The following is a 20,222-nucleotide window of genomic DNA, read 5'->3' on the forward strand; positions in this document are numbered from 1 at the left end:
TAAGGATTTGAAGGATGTGGGCATTATAGCTCCATAAACAATATTTCTGACATGACTAAGCTGAATATCTATAGACCAAAGATGAGGATCTTTGTCACTTTATCTTGAGTACAGTGGCGAATTCCTATAAACTTTAATGGTTAAATGGGTTTTCCAGTTTTCAAAGCTATTCTCAAGTTCTGATATTTAGAGCAGTCTAAATTCTTTGTAGGCGGGTGGTCTTATCAGGGGACGATTAAAGTGTAAAGAAAGTAAGGAAAAAGGAGCCAAAATCATTTGAATATTTGGTTACAATCAGATAATCCATTTATTAGAAAGCATCTGTAAAAATCAAGATGCATTTTTTTTAAAATTTATTTATTTTATTTATTTTTATTTTTGACTGCATTGGGTCTTTTTTTTTTTTATTATTAGTCATCAATTTTATACACATCACTGTATACATGTCAATCCCAATCGCCCAATTCATCACTCAAGATGCATTCTCTCCTAACTCATCTTTATGCCTAGCACTGCTGTTGAATTCAGAGTTCCATTTTTTGTTGTTGTTGTTTTTAATGTTGAGTGTTAGGTTATAAATTATCTCTTTTATGGATAAAAATCCAATAAGTTTTTTTTATTTTCAGAAAAATACACTAAAGTTACATTTAACATATTATGTTATACTCGGCAATAGATTCATTTCATTATACTTACACAGCAATGATTACTGAAAAATGAGTTATTCTACATAGAGAGACTGTATATTCATCTATAATGAATTTTTAAAGAATTTGTACACAATAGGTTGACTTCAAATAGTCACAAAATATAATTTGATCATTCTTTAATGATTTAGAAAAGGACCCTATAAACATCTTGGGGTCATTACCATGAACATCAATTATAACTGCGTAGTCCTATAAAAGGAGAAGGTACGCCTGGTAGGACCAAATCTATTTGACATACAATGGCAATAGTGATGATTAAACAAATCCTTGAGAGTTATTTACTTGTCACTAATTTCTGTTCCATAAAAATAGTTTAGAATTTAAGAAATCTATTATTAATATTATTTTCTTGCTGTCTGAACTCTGGAAAAATTCATTTTTTTAAAGCTTTATGAAATCTGATTCTACCCCATAAAGGTGTAGAGAACATCATCCAAGAAGTGCATTTGTCATCTGGGACAGACAGAGTACCTTGGCTCGTATAGTAATGTTGTTAAGGGGGTGCGGTCTGCTATGCAACTGTATTCTCCCTGAATATTTAGTAACCTGCTGAGTCATTACTAGCTTCCTCTCAATTGTAGGATTATCTCAAATTAAAAAAGTTTTTTTTAAGAGTATGTAAATTAGACCTGCCAAGTACCAGGCAAACTGGGAACACACATTTAACTGGGTTTTGTGTGACAATTTGTAATGTTACCCAATAAAATAAATATTTATCACACAGCATGAGACCAACATTCTCTAATGAGTGAATTTTTGCCACCTTATTTAAAGAGGTTTTAAAGAGCAAACCAAAAGCAAGTCTTTTGTTTTAGTTTTGGTGGGGCTTTCAACATGATTCATTTTCATCAACCTACAGAATCTGATTTTAAACAAAGCATGTTTTCTCACCCTTGTTAAATTATCTCAGTTACTAAGAAATGGATAGAGGGAATTCCCTGCTGGTCCAGTGGTTAGGACTCTGAGCTTCCACTGCAGGGGGCCCAGGTTCGATCGCTGGTCCGGGAACTAAGATGCAACAAGCCGGGTGGCATAGCCAAAAAAAAAACAACAAAGAAATGGATGGAAAAGGAACACATACCAGCAGTTTTCACAGTCGTAGTCATATTACATTCTCCAGTACTCTATATTAGAGTACGACCCTAGGAAAAAAATTCCCTAATCGGAGTTAAATTTGATTCAAGATTATTTAAATGAGGACAGAAAATATATTCTATTGTATGTAACACAGTTCAAAAGCACATATTTCCAATGCTAAACTGATACTAAATATAACACTTTTTCCATCGAAATATTTCCAATACATCACAATACTCATGTAACTAGAGTATTTTGGGTTATTTAAAAATAACTGCTCAGATACTATTTTAAAGTGTTTGCTTTCATCAATACACCCAACTTAAGTAAGGTATTAAGAAGTTGTTCCCTTTGAACAAAAAATTGCCTGCTTAACTTTAAAATCTTCTCTTCTTACATGGGATTAGGTAACAAAGAAATTAGCAGCACTGACACAAAGCTCAGATTTAACACATAAGAGTAAAGCCTTGAAGCATTTGGCTTTATAAATCAGTATAAATACAGCAATAATCTTAAAGTATTAATTCCTCTTCTAGGGCTGTTCCTAATGGAGAGTACTATTTCCCCCAAAGAAACATAGGAATCAGCTAGGAAACAAGGCACAAAACAAACTAACGTGTTATCAATGCTCCACTCACCTACGACTTTTTTTTGGTATTATTTCTAACTATTCTTAGGTCGTGCTCTATCCTCAACTATCAAAGCTAAGAGACAATGAACTTTATGAATTTTTGCTTGTATATTTAAAATATGGTATGGACATAGCTTATGTACCAGGCTGTTAGGAAAAATGTCAAGAAAAGAGAAAAAAAAAAAAAAAGAGAGAAAATAAAAGTTTTGGTATAGCCAAACCTCAAGTCAATACAGTTACTATCAACAAGGCAAACGGGTCATTATTTTTCATCTACTACATCACATTTATATATGGTCATTAGAGAATCTCAATACTTAACATTAGAAATTATACGACCTCTATGGTCTCAATGTGATCCTTAAAAGAGTTATCTGTTAACTTAAGAAGCCAACTGGAACACATACCACAGTTGCTTCTAAAAGTTTTCATTTGTGGACAAACAAAAGCAGAGTCTTAATGAAATCCATCAGAATGTTCTGTGACAACAGGAATAAAAACTTTTCTGTAGAGATATGTTGATCATTAACAACATACATTACTCTATTACCAATAAAATGGTCTCAATATATTTATTGAGTAAAATGAAGCTTGGTAAAAATAATCTTCAAGCAAAACAAAAATCAGTAAAATATGAAGCTTATTTTTGCTGAATTTTCAAGTAGATATTTACATTTCATCACGTGTTCACGTTGCAATGCTTGTAAAATAAAATTACTTTAAACGCTTGTTTTTTATTCAGTACCCCTTTGAGTATCTTTTTTTTAAAAAAACAGATTCCCATATAACATTCTGTGATTTGCCTTCCTTTAAGCCAAAAAACCTCTGAAATTAGTTTTACTAATAAATTAAGCCATTTTCTATAAATGCTATATATTATTTGCTAATATATATAGTCACAAAAGTTAATGAAATTTCAAGAGCTCATTTTGATTAGTTTTAAAAACTGAGATTTAACTCATCTTCATAACACAGTATGTCTAAACTACAACATACCCTACATTTTTCTAGTATAGTAAAGAAACAGCTAATATTCTCTATGCCATATTTGAAATAGAAAATGGTAATATGAAATAAAGAACTCATCTATCCAAACGCTTTAAAAGCACCTTATAAAACCTTTCTAACTTGAAGATTGTTCAAAGAACACTTCAACATACACAAATTCTCCAGACACATTACTAAATATTGTAGTTTAGTTTCAATTAGAGTGGTGGCATACAGTTCTAATAGAAAGGAGAATATGATGATTTGTTTGCACGGAGTCCATGGTGTGGGAGTTCATGGTTTTACTTTATGGTGAAAAATCATCACTAATGAATATTTTAAAAACATAATTGTATACAGAAACTGGGAATTATTCGGTGCTTGCAAAAAAAAACTATTACTTTTGGCAGATCACTTATGACTCTAGCTTTTTATTCAAAGAAATGGAACAATCAATCTACATGTTGAATGATAAAGCCTATTCTTCTACAAGCCTTCATTTTTCAAGGAAAAATACAGAAAGAAAAAAATCAATATATAGAGTAGTTTAGTCCTGGAAAGGGCTTTCTTAAAGAGAAACCTCAGTCAAGGTTGAAAGAGCAATTAATGCAGGCTCAAATATCTGGGCCATTCTGATAGAGTTCGGTTAACATGTGGCAGAAGTAATCATCCACTTGTGAAAATGATTTTCGGTTCATTCTCAAACACCTTTCAGACACTCATGATCCCATTTAACTGACAACAATACAGGCTATCCGTGGGCACCACTGCATTTGATGTGAAAACCAATAGGGACCAAATGCCCTCAGGCACTTTCAGTCATTCCCCGCACAGTCTGTGCTCACAGCTTCCCCGCATAAAAGGAATCTTCCTTCTTTCACTACATTCTTTCCTTTATTTAACCCCACAAGATTAAGCCTTTTTTTTTTTTTTTTTTTTTGGCTTTGTTTTCAGCTAAGGATGAAAAAAAGAAACTGATTCAAAACAACAGTGTGACCTGGGCATTAAGAAACCTAGAAGTAAATACTTTCCAGTTGGCTTTTATATACTTCCTGAATTCTTATGGGAAAGAGAACAAGAGGTGAGGATGCAAGGAGAGGATCATCACCAAACAAAATCACAGAACATTTTGAAAGAAATGATGAATGAAAATGAAAAATCAGAAACTCCTATTGTTAAGAAGTTAAAATGCGTGTGCTATGTCAGCAGGAGACCTGTAACAGCAAAGGAATAAAATGTAGTTCTTCATTTTCTGTATCACATTTTGTAGAATCAGTAACATGAACTGCCTCCCCCCACCCTTTTTCTGAGAAGTCTCATCTTCTGCTAGTTTAATCTCAGCTAGATGGGAGTTAAACTTGAGCTCATATCAGCATTTTCAGATTAAGTCTAACAGTCTAAGGTATAAATGCTACCCTTTAAAAACTGGCTTGCTGGGACTTCCCTGGTGGCGCAGTGGTTAAGACTCTGCACTCCCAATGCAGGGGGCCCGGGTTTGATCCCTGGTCAGGGAACTAGGTCCCACATGCATGCCGCAACTAAGAGTTCGCATGCTGCAGCTAAGGAGCCCTCGAGCCTCAACTAAGACCCAGCGCAACCAAATAAATAAATAAATATTTTTAAAAATTGGCTTGCTATTCACAAACTAGAATATGAATATAGACAAACTGCAAAGATGAGAAGACCATAAAGCCCTATTCCACCCTCAGATTAAGACATCAAGATCTACAAGTGACCACTCTTAAAGGAGGTGTTCTAATATAAATGGCAATGCACTACCACCTAGAAACAAAACTGATCTGGGTAAATTATACTATAAGCAGTTCTACAAAAAGTAGTTTTAAACAGCTAAACACAAGCCAAACCATGGAACTAAATCAAACTGTACAGATAAATCTTTTGTTATAAAGGCAGTTTTTCCTATATTTTTTGATAACTGATCATCAGTACCCTTTTATATCTCAATTAGCAGAAAAAGTGCCCCAATACATATTTTTTAATGGTTCATGATCTTACCAATGCTGATATTTAGAAAGTTATACAAATATGTTAGGGTCTCATTCTAATATACTCTACTACAGAGTGCATATTTTGTAGGCATGGTTTCATGTTTTTCCTCAGTTTAAATGTCCTTCGAAATATACTACTACTTTTCTGCATGTGCAGAAACTTTATTGCCTTGTTAAAAGTTAAAATTAGTGAGTTTTCCAAGTTTATTATAAAATGTCTCAGAAGAGGATAAGAGGGAAAAAACGTCACAAGAATGTACTGAGTAACCTACCCCAACCAGGCAAACTTGCTTAGAGTCAAGCCTATGCCTCCATCTCCTGGGAGAAGGGTGGAGGGTAGACGCTATGAAGATGTGACTCTCTAGGGGCTATGACACATTCCAAAGGGAAGGATGCTCCGCACCATTTAGCAAAAAATCCTCTGGCACACGTGATGATGAAAATGAAATAATTTACTTAGGCGCTCCTAGATACTTTTGTGATACAATCCATTAAGCTTTCTTCTCCCTGAAAACGCAAATGGTTTGGAAATAAGGAAACAAAAGTTTTAGCAAAGGCTTTTATGCATGTATCATAGTACATATTATTTATAAGGTATTGGAAGGTACTGGAAATACCTTCCCTTTTGGGGCACAAAATTCCTAAAGCAATGCGAAATGGTCAACCACTTTTAAACTGTATATACAGTACAGGTAATCCTGAGTTAACACAGATATTGTAGGCCTCAGTTTCCTCTTCTGTAAGTGGATATATCTGTTCTACCTGCTTCATATTTAGGCTAAATTCAAGTGAAATATGTACATGAAATGCCCATTTTATAAACTGCGCACACTCTAAAAAGAAAATCATCGAGAAGATAATTTGGGATTCAGGGTTTTCCACTGTGTGTCTCAGGACATCTGGATAGAAAGAAGTAGTACACTAAGACAGAACGGGTTTGGCAAGCAAATAAATGTGAGAGATACCGAGCTAAACAAAGCTAAGTGTTCTGTGTGTGAGGACTAGTAAGAGCCTGTAATAGACCTGGGAAATGAGACGCTGAGGAGTGAGGACAAGAGGGGGAGAACAGTGCAGGCAGCGTCTCCAAAATTACAGACTCTCTCTCACAGAAGACCATGTTGGAGTCACGCTCTCCAGCACACACTCTGGGAAGTTAGCTGGACTGGATGACTGCTAATGAGTCTTTAAGCACTACAACCGTATAACTTGGTTTTTGCATTCTGTTCAGAATTAACTAATATCCTAATCATGATTAAAAATATCCTCTTCAGGGACTTCCCTGGTGGTCCAGTGGGTAAGACTCTGCGCTTCTGATGCAGGGGCCCTGGGTTCGATTCCTGGTCAGGGAACTAGATCCCGCATGCATGCTGCAACTAAAAAGCCTGCATGCTGCAACTAAAAAAAAAAAAAAAAAAATCCCGCATGTTGCAACTAAGACCCAGTGCAGCCAAAATAAATAAGCAAACAAATAAATATTAAAAAAAAATCCTCTTCACTTCTGACATTGCTTTACTTAGAATCTATAAACATTTATATTTGAAAACAAAATGTTTTCTATAAAATTTGGATCATAATCGCCATGGATTATGTTTGATTCCAGAAAGGTCTCTTTTTCTGTAACGTTATTCTCGGGTCTTAGTTAATGAGGACATTTTTGGAGGGCTCTGAAAATTTAGAAAACAAACTGTCTACGTCCATCTTTAACTTATCTTCATGTGAGTTATTTGTAAAGGTATTTGAATTCCTCCTGACACTCAGCATTCTGCAACAGCCTTGTTTTACCTGAACGGTATCACTTGAACTTCACTTTTGTGCTTTGTGACCAATCTTAGCTGCCATCAAGGAGGACTGTGAGTTCTGGGTCAAGATTTGGACTGAGCAGTGAGATCCCCTTGCTGTCCTGCCAGCTCCGACCTTGTACCTTGGCCTCAGCGTCTCAGTCCCTGTCCCTTTGAGCTTAAGTGGCTGTTTTGATAAGCTGCCCAATACTCCAGGCTGAGGATGCAGCTTTGCTCTTGTTCTTGCTCATCTTTCTCTGACACCCTGCTCTTGGATTCTAGACTTATTAGTTGGCCACAGACATTTCCAAGACAGCTCATATCTGGAACATTCCTATGCTAAGATCCTTTGATACTTTTCTTGGCTTTTTTTTTTTTTTTGACACCAAGTACTCCTTTGTACCAATACTCTGAGTTCTCGCTGCTCCCCTGGTTGTTTGTATGTTGGCTGTCTTACCCCATCAGTCCCACATATCTTACAATTCCATCCATTTCCAACAATTTAAATTCATTTAGTTCTTGCCTCTCATGTTTCCAATTTCTTCCCATCCCTCAGAGTTCAACTATCACTTTCTCAGAGAAGCCCTCCCTGACATCCCTAATGAGGTCATACGCCCGCCCTTCTTACATGTATTTGGTGAGATGTGGACATTCCTTCCACAGCCCCGCCATGGTGTATGGCATGGCACATTGGATGAATGTCTATTTCCAACACAACACAGTAAGGTCCGTGAGGGTAAGGACCACATCAGTCACCACTCACCACCCTGTCTCAGCACTGTGACTTTATATACAGCAGATATTCCATAAGCGTTTTTGGAACGACTGAATGGCTATTTCCAGTCTTGTCATTAGGAATGATTATAAGAACATAATGAAGAAAGTAAATCTTCAGCAAAAATTAATACAATATATACAAATGTAAAAGAAAAAGCCTTAGACAGACTTTGGATTTTCCATAAAGTTGGTATTTTCATATTTATCTAATCAAGAGTATTCAAAGTTTTAGCAGCAGAATTTTATCCTGATATTTAACTTAATATAGAAGCTCAGAACACAGAGGAAAGATGAAGTGGCTGCTGGGAAAGGAGGAACCGAGATGCAGGAGTCCAGTTCGCCTATAAGCCCATCAGTCACGAAAGGAACTCCCAGGGTTTCTGGCAAGACAGTTTCAACCACAGCTGAAAATGGCCCCAAGGTCACAGTATCACAGGGGCCTTTAAGTTAAAATGCAATAGAATATATTCTATGTCTAAAGATTTCTAACTCCCGCTAATATATATATATATGCATGTATATATATATTTCTTAACTTTCATGATATACAAACATGGTTGGAGTTTTTGAGAAGGCCCAATAATTTAGTACCTCTTTTCTTTGCCTGAGTTCCGAGCAAACTGGCTAAAGACAAAGAGTTGTTAACAAGAGTTAAAAGATCACCTTATTAGTGATAACAATAATACTGAAGAATGTGGCTTATTTCTGTAAGAAGTGGGCTCCCTTATGAGGTTCAGTATTATTATCAGACATACTTTCCCCACTCCAGGGACAGACAGCGCTGGTCAGGCCATGCCTACCCACGTGGAGATCCCGCCCCTGACAAACTCACGCAGGGAGTAGCGGCAAGCAGTTGCTTGAACAGGTGTTCCAGGGACAAATGGAGTGGAAAGGGCTGATCTCTGCATGCCCAGTCCCTGCTCTCAAGCTAACTAATCAGATGCGTCAAAAAAAAAGGGGGTAGAGAGAAGCCAGGAGTATTACTGTCACGGATATTCCTCCACATGGAAGCAAATATTGGGACGCAGAATAAGAGCTTTTTCCAAATAGAGATGAAAGAGTGAAAATATGAGAGACAGAGACAGAAAGAAGAATGAAAGAGAGAGTGAGAGGGAAAACGAATGAATGATTTTCTTAAGTCTCTTTAACTTTTAACTGCTATGTGCCTGGTGTGACTTTCACTATTTTTCACCTGTAAAATAGAAATAGCAATATTTGTTCTGATTATAACAGAACATTACAAAAATCTAGTTAAATGATGTGTGTAAAGGAGCCTTTGAAATTATAAAGCACAATGTAAATGAAGGCATCATCATTATCATCATCTTTATGATAGTAGTAGTAGTAGTATATACTGAAAACTATTTCAATCTAACTTTTTAAAGGACTCTTTGGAAAAGGTTGGGGAGAGTGACAATGAATTCTTCAACTTTTCCCATTTATGAAAAAAAGACTTTTGAAGAGTGGCACAAAAATTTAAGTATACATTTTCCTACAATGAAGTATAACTATAATATCACACAAGTTACAACAAAACACCTAGTTCTTTTCATTCATCAGATAAAAGCAATATTTCTATAGAGTACATGTATTATCTTTCCCAGCTACTGAATTCCTTAGGTTCTTAAGAAGTTGCTACTTACCAGCCTACTAAAAAACTCTAGACTGCTATGAAAAAGTACACTTCGATGTTCAGTTTCTCTCTCACATGCATCTATTTATTTGGAGGAGAATGAATGACAAAATAAAGGTAACAGTAATAAGAGGGCCATGTACAATCAGGTTGGGATTCATTGGGCTACACTTGTAAAATGTTTCTCTTTCTCTTCTAACTTAAAGCTTAAGAATTCCACTTATTTACTTACTTGCTTATTAAACTATAGACACAATGCTTCTGCCTATGAATGCAGGATACAAAGAAAAATGAAATCAAGATAGTCAATAGAAAAAAAAACCTTGACATTTAACAAAACATATTAAGAATTTCAAGTCTCAGATATTTTTGGTTAAAACTAACATTAGTGACATCTTTGATTATTCATATAGTGCTAAACATTAAAGTTTTTCTGTATTAATGTGAAAAAATGTCTTGACAAGTTTGATATGTCCAAAATGAACTACCACTTCACCTTCTAACATTTTCTTACATTTTTAAAAAAAAGAAAACGTCTTGAAGATTACTTAATACTACTTAAATAATGCCACCTTTATTATCAAGTTCTCCATTCAGTAGATAAAAACACTTTGTTTTTTGGGGGGGATGCTTGCACCATCTACTGGAGAAATATATTACTACTTTTGTCAAAGGACAACTTTAACACCATTTCCAAAGATTCTTGTGAGGTACTTCCCTCTAAAATGCAACACTGGAACAAAATCTGGTCCTTTTCTTTCTTGCATGTGTCAGTACAGGAAATCAGCACGTTTTTCCGCAAAACAACACAAATATACGTTAGTTCAAGTAAGTCAATATTCCCATCTTAATTTGACAGAGTTATTAATCCACCAGCAAAAGTAATAGATGTGGAAGAGAGAGAAACACAGATGGAGGAAAGGAGATTATACAACCATTTTACTATTTATTTAAAAAGTATACAAACACCTAATTTTAAAATGAATATAAGCAGAGGCTCTCTCCCATTTAGTCATACAGCTAGTGATAAAGACTAGAATTGTCAGATGAATTTGTAGAATGTCAAGATTACTTCACAGAAAAGAACTGAAACCATTCTGAAGGTATCTCTGGGTTTTTCTTAATAAATAACCACAACCATAATAACATAGAGTGTAAAAAAATCAGTACACAGAAGACAATGATCTCTAAATAGCTTTTTTCCCCCTCTCTCCATATGAGGGCACCACCTAAAGCAGAAGAATTTAAGATCTGTTCATTTTCAATTAAGAAGGCAGGCTATTTTTTTCCTAGCAAAAGAAATGAGAATCTTGTTTGAAGGTCCATATCATACTTGCATCTCTGGGTGTGGGATGTGATTCAGTTGCAGGCACATACATATCTGCTTTTTAGTGGGATGCATGGATTATTAGAAAGTTAACATAAATTACACTGTAATTGTTAAGAATCCAAATAATTTTCAATTTATGAGAGGCCCTACCCCTTCCTCTCTCTATAATTAGAGGAAATAGACCAAAAAAAAAAAAAAAACCCTCACTGCAGAGACTATAAGACATATCCTGGAGTTGCTGCTCCTTAGTGATAATTGATTTATATTTACTTTGTGCATTTTAGGACGGAAGATACGCTCACCATAAACATTAACAAAAGGTAGAAAATATGATGAATAGTGAAGATAAACTACCATGGGAGTACCTATAAGTCAGAGAGAATCAGACAGATGACCAGAGGTGAATAAATGATCCTTAATCATCAAATAAAATTAAAATGTATTTATGAACTCTAAAGAGAAATACAGAATTCTAGTAAACATCAAGGCAATTTTAAACAATAAAGTCTGAAATTTAAAAAGGTTTAAATAAGTTAGACTTATTTTGCTAGCATTCAAGTTAACCTTTTGCATCAATCTGAAATTCAAAAAAATCAAAAACAAAAACCAAAAAAAGTGAGTAAAATGACAGACTATAATATTACATCAGAATATATCCCGTCATAGCACACATGCTATGTTGATATTCTTCGTATCAGGTAACTATTCACAATGCATTTCATCATTGTTTTCTTTATAACAGGTTACATTTCATTTTTTGAGGTTTACTGAATTCCAGGCATTGTACTTTGTATTTTACATATATTATCTTGATTAATACTCATTAACGATCCTATTAGGTAGGTATAGTCATTGCTACAAACGACAGGGAACATACAGTTTATAACCAACTTCCGATGCTTTCAACACTATAGAAACTATATATTAAGGGCCACCTTTAAGTTTTAATTAGCAACACTCACTGAATATACTTCCTGACTTTGCTACAAGATTCACTTCACAGTTGTAGTTAATTGTGAGGAAACAGGCCCCAGCTTCTACTGATATATACATAAAATGCTTCTCTTCACCTAAGGTTTAACCTCTCATATATGGAGAAGGTGGTCTTGAGCTCAGAACAGGAATATCAAGACCACTCTTTGTACACTGGGTGAGGTACATCCTGTCCTAGTTGCTGGACTGGTTGTGAATGGGAGGGGTTTACTTACTTAAACAGGAGGCCACTCCCTGGAGCTGGGCGTTGATGTAGGAGTCCTCATTTGGAGAAAAGACTAAGAGCAAAATAGCAGGGGACCCGCATGAAATGCCATCTAACTCAGGCCAGCTTTTTGGATAGACCCCCTACTATCCCAGGACAGTAGATAAACAGGTCAGAATCTACAGAATAATGGCAAGCTTTACTGGGTAGTTTCTTATATTCTCTGTGACTACTTTCTTATTTGTTCTCCCTTAGCATGAAGACTTTCAAAAGCTCTACCTTATTCTAGCTGACCAAAGAGAGATAGGAAGGGAAGTCTATCATGGGAGAGAAAGAGAATGAGATGCAGGTAGGGCATGTCTGAGGTCTAGCACAGGACGGAGGAAGGATGTGAGAGAATATCTCCAGGAGGGGAAAACTCGGTCCCGACCTCACAGTCCAGTCACCGTATTTCCAGAAGATTCTCCTACCTGACTCAAATCGTTGGAGGTTTGGAGTTGTTCTTTTAAGGGCAGAGGCATTCTCTCCCAGTAGTTTCCACTAACTCTCAGAGACAGAGGAACACACTTAGATAAGAATTCTGAAACTGTTCTCAGTTGGGCCTCAGTTTTTCTTAACTGTAAATAGAGCTAATGATTGGTTCTTAATTGCCTTAAAGGGTTATCCTGAGGATCAAATGACCCAATAGGTATAATAGCCCTTATAATAAACATAAAGATACTATTAAGACGTAATACTGTTAGCAGCATTATGTTAAAATCTAGGTCATGTCTTGTTCCTATCACAAGGAGTTAAATTTGAGAAATTCCATTAATTGGCTTATTTATTTACATAATATAAAACAGATGATTAAAACTGGTTTCTTTTTTGGGAGGGGGGATGAAAGTGACTAATCAACTAAATGTTGTGATTCATATGGACCCAGCTGTATAATCACGAACAGAAAAATAGACTCATTTATTGTTAATGTAGGAGAGAAAACTTTCCCGAGAAACACATTTTCACAGCCTTTCAAACACATCTGATAAGTTAATTTTTAACCTAATGATTTTTAACAGTTAGAAATTTTTAAAGTATGTCGACATTCACTTATTCTAATCCAGCGCTTCTCAAGTGTTATTAGCAAGCAACGAAATCATGCACAGAGAGCTTGTGAAAACACATTGTTGGGTCCCATGCTCTGAGTAGCTGATCCACTGCAGCTGGCCTGAGAATCTGTATTTCTAACAAGTTCTCAGGTGAGGCTGATACTCCTGGGTCCAGACAACACACGTTAACCACTGGTTAATCTATACCTATTCTGAAGCTTGAACAAAAACTTCAGCCACCTCGAGTATATATTTAAAAGGTATTTTACCTAAAAGTAGATAATTAGTTAAGGTTTCCTTATAGTAGTATTAGGAACAATTTTTCTAACTGAAATAAACCTAACAAAATAACATTTTTCCCTTTTCTTCTTAAATTTGATCATAGTGCCCCCAAGTGCACGACAATGTTACTAACGGGAAAGGAAAACAATTCTCACTGGGAGGGAGTTAGGTAAATTTATCTTTGTATTTGCCAGGATACACTCAGGACAGGTTAACGGAATAAACACCCACACATACTTTGGAAAGGCTTACCACTCTTTCCCTCAGTGTTTTATTTATAAAACTCTAATGTTGGGTCAGGTAATCCCCAGATCTCTTTTAGTGCTTAAATTCTATGCTGGCGTGAAGTAAGCACAAAAACCTATTTAGAATCAAGTAGAATATAAAGAAATAACAGAGAAGCCAGTATTATTCTATTCTCTTTATTCTCACCATCACATAGCTCCACAAAGTTGTGATGGGATTGCAATAAGCATTCATTTAGGGTTTAGAAAGAAAACATCTGTACTCAAATGATCGAATATAACGCAAGGTGGTTAAATGGGCTCTGGCTAAACACTTGCCTCCCCAATGCGGCTCTTTGTGCCACAACCCTGGAGGAATTGTTAGGAAGAAAATCAATCTTTCTTCCTAGGTGTAATTAATAGTATCTTTACAGTACACTCCATAACAATTTGTACATCATTTTGTAGCACGCTAATTCATTTAAAAACTTATCAGCTGAATTATATATATATTTTTACTTCAACGGGCATATACACAATCAATAAATGAAAGGACCTTAGTCAATGCCACGAAAGGGATCCTGTGGATGGGTTAAAATTATTTCTAACATAAAACACTGGTGAAGAGGCTTGGGGCTTAAAGGCTTGATACTGACTAAATCCTTTTCTTAATGTTCTTACATGCATGTATCTCTCTGCCTACCTTCCTCCCACCTATTAGCATTTATTTATATACATGCGTCTCCATCTCTTCTTCACTTTTCATCACTCTCTTAATTTCAGAAAAGTGACATCTATTTCAAATGTATATCCAGTCTCACATTTTCGTAAACTGCTCACATAAACTCATTCTGCCTAATGGAAGGACAGAAATTCAAAGGGTTCCGAGGAACACAGGCTTCGGTGGCACTGGTACATGCTGTAAGGGGGCTAATGCATACATTTACCTCTTCGCATTTCCCCTGGCTTCCTTAGGCCTGAGTATTCCTCCTACAAAATACCCTGAAAAGTCTCATGTTATTTCATGCCAATTAACAAACTGCTAACACGTCATGTTAATAAAAAAAGCAATTGACCTAAGTAGAAGGGCTAATTAAATGGAGTAAGATAATTAAACGATTCTCAATATGTAATCAAAAATTATGGCTGGAAGTGTTTCACAATGTTCTTTTTGTTTTCAAGTATCTGCCTATCTGCAAAATTCTAATCATTGTATCCATATGCAGAAAAGATCCAGTGCAGATGTTAATTTGTTGCATGATAGAAATCAGGTGTTCAATTACAAATAATGGGGTGTCTGAGAGAACGTCCAAGATTTCCATTTAGCTGAACACACGCATCTCAACCGGCAAGTGATTGCAAAGCATTCATATTGGAATTAGCTACTAACATGCACCCAAGGCACATCACATTCAACTCCTTTATTATCTTCATTATATAATATTCACATCTCCAGCCCTGTGTGTTACTTAATTTGCTACCGATTTAGGAGTCTGAATATTTGGTGATCTAAATTCCATTTATTGTACCTGAATTCTTTTAAAGGGATGTTTTTGATTTTTATCTAAACTCTAGAGCACTTTAACATGAGCAATTTTGTTTCCTAATATTACATTTTAAACAATCAAAACCATCTGCTTTTGTACTAAGGTAAATTCCTTGAACTAGCAATATGCGAGGTTTTTAACATGTAAAGCCTATTTCAACAAAGCCTTCTCAACATGGTATCTAAATGTATTTTAGCAAAGTAACCACATAGAGGGGCCAAATATATTCACTTGGCTAAAAGATTTGCTTTTTTGAATATAATTTACAACAAAGACACAGGATTAAAATTTACTTATTAAGATATTCACCATGCCAAGCTTATAGAGTGACACAATTCTGAGAGTGTGAATAAATACCAGACTGATGCTGAATTATGTCCTAAATCAAGACCCTAATACTGAGAGTTTGCAAATTAGTTATTCAATAACTAGCAGGGCCATACCTCTAAAACCTTAATGTCAGATAATCACAGAGGAGACAGTGAAAAAGATCATCTGATTAGATGGCAGAATAATAGCATCTGTGTACATCAATGGGGACTTCATTACTTTAAAAGAACATATGAAGGAGATTTAAAAAAAGAAAGTGCATTAATTTTTAATTCCTTTCATTCTCTTAAAATCACTTTCAAAATATGTGACTGTCTAAGGTTCCTTACTCATTAAGAAAATAAATAAATGCTATTTCTGAGTATGTGGCAACTAGCAAAGCCTCAACAATTATTCAAAGGTAAGAATAGTGAGGGATAATTCCTGTAACCAAGAGATGCAACACGGTGACCTGATGGGCCAAATGGGGCTGCAGATATGCTCTGAAAGCCCAGCATCACAAAAAGCGATTCTGAATTTCTTTTTGTAGGGCATGTTATCTTGATTCCACTAACCCTGACTATTCTACTCTTTCTGACCTTAAAACTTAATCATTTCACACTTTTGTTTGGCTTGCCTGGCCTATGGTGGCATTTGAGTTTTGTGAACACCTGGTGATCACTTGAGAAAAGTATTGTATATTCTTAGGCAATGTTGTCTGGTGGTTTAGAGAACAAGCTCTGGAATGAGACAAAATTAGGTTTAAATCATGGTCATTGACTAGTTATAAGACTTTGGTCAAATTCCTTAACCTCTTTATGCCTCAGTAATCTCTGTAAATTGATATAATAGTGATATCAATCATATTATACAAATGATATATAAATACATAAGTTATATAAACATATCACAGAATTGCAAGAAATAAGAATATATCATAAAAATATAATCAACTAAGAATATATTTATATTCAAATAAGGTTTTTTTAATTTAATTTTTTAAGAAGAGTTTTAGGCTCACAGAAAAAATTAAAAGGTAGGTATGGAAATTTCCTTAGACTCTCTGCCTCGATACAAGCAAATTCTCCCCAATATTGACATTTTACACCAGAGTGGTATATTTGTTACAACTGATGACCCTATATTGACACATCACAATCACCCAAAGTCCATAGTTTAGGACATGGTTCACTCTTGGTATTGTTCATTATATGTATTTGGACAAATGTGTAATGATACATATATACTAATCATTATAGCATCATGCAGAGTATTTTCACTGCCCTAAAAATCCTCTGTGTTCTGCCTATTTGTGCATTCCCTACCTCCACCTCTTGGCAACCACTATCTTTTTATTGCCTCTATAATATTGCCTTTCCACAATGTCATATAGTTGGAATCATACAGCATGTAGCCTTTTCAGATTGACTTCTTTCACTTAGTTTATTTAAAGTTCCTCCATGTCTTTTCATAGTTTGATATTTCTTTTTAGCACAGAATAATATTCTGTTGCTGGATGTACCACTATTTATCCACTCACCTACTGAAGGACATACTGGTTGCCTCCAAGTTTTGGTAATTATGAATAAAGCTGCTATAAACATCCATGTCCAGCTTTTGTGTAGACATAGTTTTCAACTTCTTTGGGTAAATACCAAGGGGCATGACTGCTGGATCATATGGTATGAATATGTTTATTTTTGTGAGAAATTGCTAAACTGTGTTCCAAAGTAACTGTACGATTTTGCATGCCCAACAGTAATGAATGAGAGTTCCCTATTGCTCCACATCCTTCCAGCATTTGGTGTTGCCAGTGTTCCAGAATTTGGCCATTCTAGTTGGTATGTTGTAAGATAAGTTTTTAACAAACTTCCAATGACAGAAAATCCCTCTTATACAAGTTATTTTAATAAAAAGGACAAAGAAAAAAAGAAAAAATTGAGAAAAAAACTGCCCAAGAGGTTTAATGAGATTAAGATAACTTTGATTCCCCAAATTAAAACTAAATGAAAACATTAAAAGAAAAAAATTGTAGGCCAATTTCACCTATAAACAGAGATGAGAAATTTGGCAATGGAGATGAATATATGAATTACAGAAGAGAAGCCCAACTAGTCAAAAAGCAAATGGAAATTTACTCAAACTCATTAGCAGTCAGATAAACTGATGAGAATATTTAAATTTCATTTAATTTTAAATAGTTTCAATAATAAAACATTGTGTTCCATGAACGTAAGGATGGTTGAACATCAGAAAACCTACCAATGAAAATCACTATATTGATGACTTAATGGAGAAACATAATATTACTACCTTAATAGACACACAGAAAGCATTTGATAAAGGTGAACAATTTATGGTTTGATAAACAATTTAGTAAAGCTGTATATCAAGAACATAAAGCAATCATTGTGCTTAATAAAAGAAATTTTAGATATTGCGATGGTTAATTTATGCCAATTTGACTGGGCCATGGGGTGCCTAGATATTTGGTCAAACATTATTTTAGGTGTTTCTGTGAGGATATTTTTGGATGAGAGTAACATTTAAATCAGTAGACTGAATAAAGTAGACTGCCCTCCCTAATGTGGGTGGACCTCATCCAATTAGTTGAAGACCTGGCTAGAACAAAAAGCTGACCCTCCCCTGAGTAAGAGAGAATTCTCCTGTCTGACAACCTTCAAACTGGAACACTGGCAATTCCTGTCTGAAACCTTCCAAACTGGGACATTGGCTCTTCCTGGCTCTACAGCAGCTTCTAGTCTTTGGACTAGAACTGGACCACTGGCTCTGTAGGTTTTGGAATTGCCAGCTTCCATAATCACAACAGCCACTCCTTATGATAAGTCTCTTAGTGCACACACACATGCGTGTGTGCGTGTGCGTCCTATTGGTTCTTTTTCTCTGGAGAACCCTAATACAGATTTAGTTATTCTAAAACTGGGAAAAGGCAAGCTTGCCTGCTGTCACTTCTAAATAACATAGCATTCAAGGCCTAGGCCCATTGTATAAGACAAGAAAAAGAGAGAGTAAAGACAGCAAATTAAGAGGAAAAAACTGCCATTATTTGCAGGTGACACAATCACCTACAGAAAAAATACAACAAAATAAATTGTTAGAATAAGAGAATTGATCAAGTCAGCTTACTACAATCAGTACTATGCTTCTGTCCCACAAAAGTAAAGGTGGGAGGATGGGTTGCCTTCCACACATTAGTGTGGGAAAACTGACTTGTTGAATAAACAAAGTTAGAGGCCCTTCTTATTACACCATTCCAAAAGGGAGCTCTATGTGGGTTAAAGACATAAAAGTATAAGATAAATCTTTAAACCCAAAAGAAGAAAATGAAGGGGATTATTTCTGTGACTTAGGGGTAAAAGATACTTCTAAAATGACTCCAAAAGCACAAATACACAGAAAGAAAATTGATGAATTTGACTACCAAGCATTTCTGTTCAACAAGGTTATCTGTCAGATAACAGATCAAGAGGGTATCTGTAACAGCTAAAACCAACAAAAGTATGTGTATATCTGATTCTTGGTTATATATGGTGGAGAAATTCTGACATAGGCCTACAAGTGGACATGAACAAGGACAATCAAGGGGGCACTGTGTATGGTGAGGGACTGGAGACAGTTCGGGTGGGTGGTCATCATAAGAGGACTGCATAGGTAAAATGTGATAAATACTATGGAATGCACATAATATCAAGAAGCAATGACCTAGAATAATATAAGCATAATTATGTACATAGGTCTTAAATGCTTAATGTTTAATGAAAACATAAGAAGTTGAATATCTTTAGCACAAAATATATAAACTTAAAAGACATACGCATACAAAACATATTCTATAAGGTTACCTAACATTCAAAGATACACTGTCCAATACAGGATGGCCACCTATGCAGGTAGGAGCAGAGTAAGAGATGGGACCAGGGATGAAAGGGCTAAAAAGTAAAACAGAGGAAGAGCTGGTGACAGCGTGCCATGAAATGAGGAATATGAGTATGTGAATTTCTGTGCCTCAAATTCTAGAGAAACACGTAATTGTTTAAACTCTTCTCAAGTACATGTCCTTTTAGGTGAATTTATTTTAACCAAAAGTTTTTGAGATGTAATCTAGAATTTTAAGAGTCCATTGAATATGACTACATTTATAAGTTGCCATGGAGTGTTAACAGAACATGTAATTCATATAATATTGACATCATTATCTATTAAAGAAGATTTTTCCCAAATGGTGAAAAATGCTGAAACAAAAAAATGAAAAAAACATCAATACTCAAGAAAGCTGAAAACAATTTAGGAACTCAGTGTTATAACAATTTTAAAAACATACTAAGTTTTAAAGTATTATAAACTCTATCTGTTCAAGTTCCATAATCAATCCAATAAAAAATTAACTTGTACCAAATTAAAGTAACATTTAAAATTTTATGACTGTTAACCTTTCCCAACCACAGATCACTTTAACAAAGTCTGCTGTGGGTATCCTCTTGAATTTGGAACTAAATTTGTATCTCAGCTCTTACAGATATTCAAACTAATTATTTCAGAATGAATGTAGAATGACACTTTAATTAGTAATGCGTCTCCTGGCAATTTAGATTCTCTTGCTTCTCTCGGCAATTAAAATGGC

The 20,222-nt window shown here is 35.2% G+C and overlaps 1 protein-coding gene and 1 non-coding gene across 12 annotated transcripts in view; one reads left to right on the plus strand and one right to left on the minus strand.

Annotated features, from left to right (window-relative positions):
• The window catches only part of CADPS2 (calcium dependent secretion activator 2), a 548,265-nt gene that overhangs the window by 207,949 nt on the left and 320,094 nt on the right, over positions 1-20,222 (minus strand). The window lies entirely within an intron of this gene.
• Positions 6,691-6,763, plus strand: TRNAR-UCU (transfer RNA arginine (anticodon UCU)). Its single transcript has one exon. It is a non-coding gene; the product is annotated as a tRNA-Arg (tRNA).

The sequence above is a fragment of the Eubalaena glacialis genome, chromosome 8, assembly GCF_028564815.1.
Source record: "Eubalaena glacialis isolate mEubGla1 chromosome 8, mEubGla1.1.hap2.+ XY, whole genome shotgun sequence".
In the NCBI taxonomy this organism is placed as follows: domain Eukaryota; kingdom Metazoa; phylum Chordata; class Mammalia; order Artiodactyla; family Balaenidae; genus Eubalaena; species Eubalaena glacialis.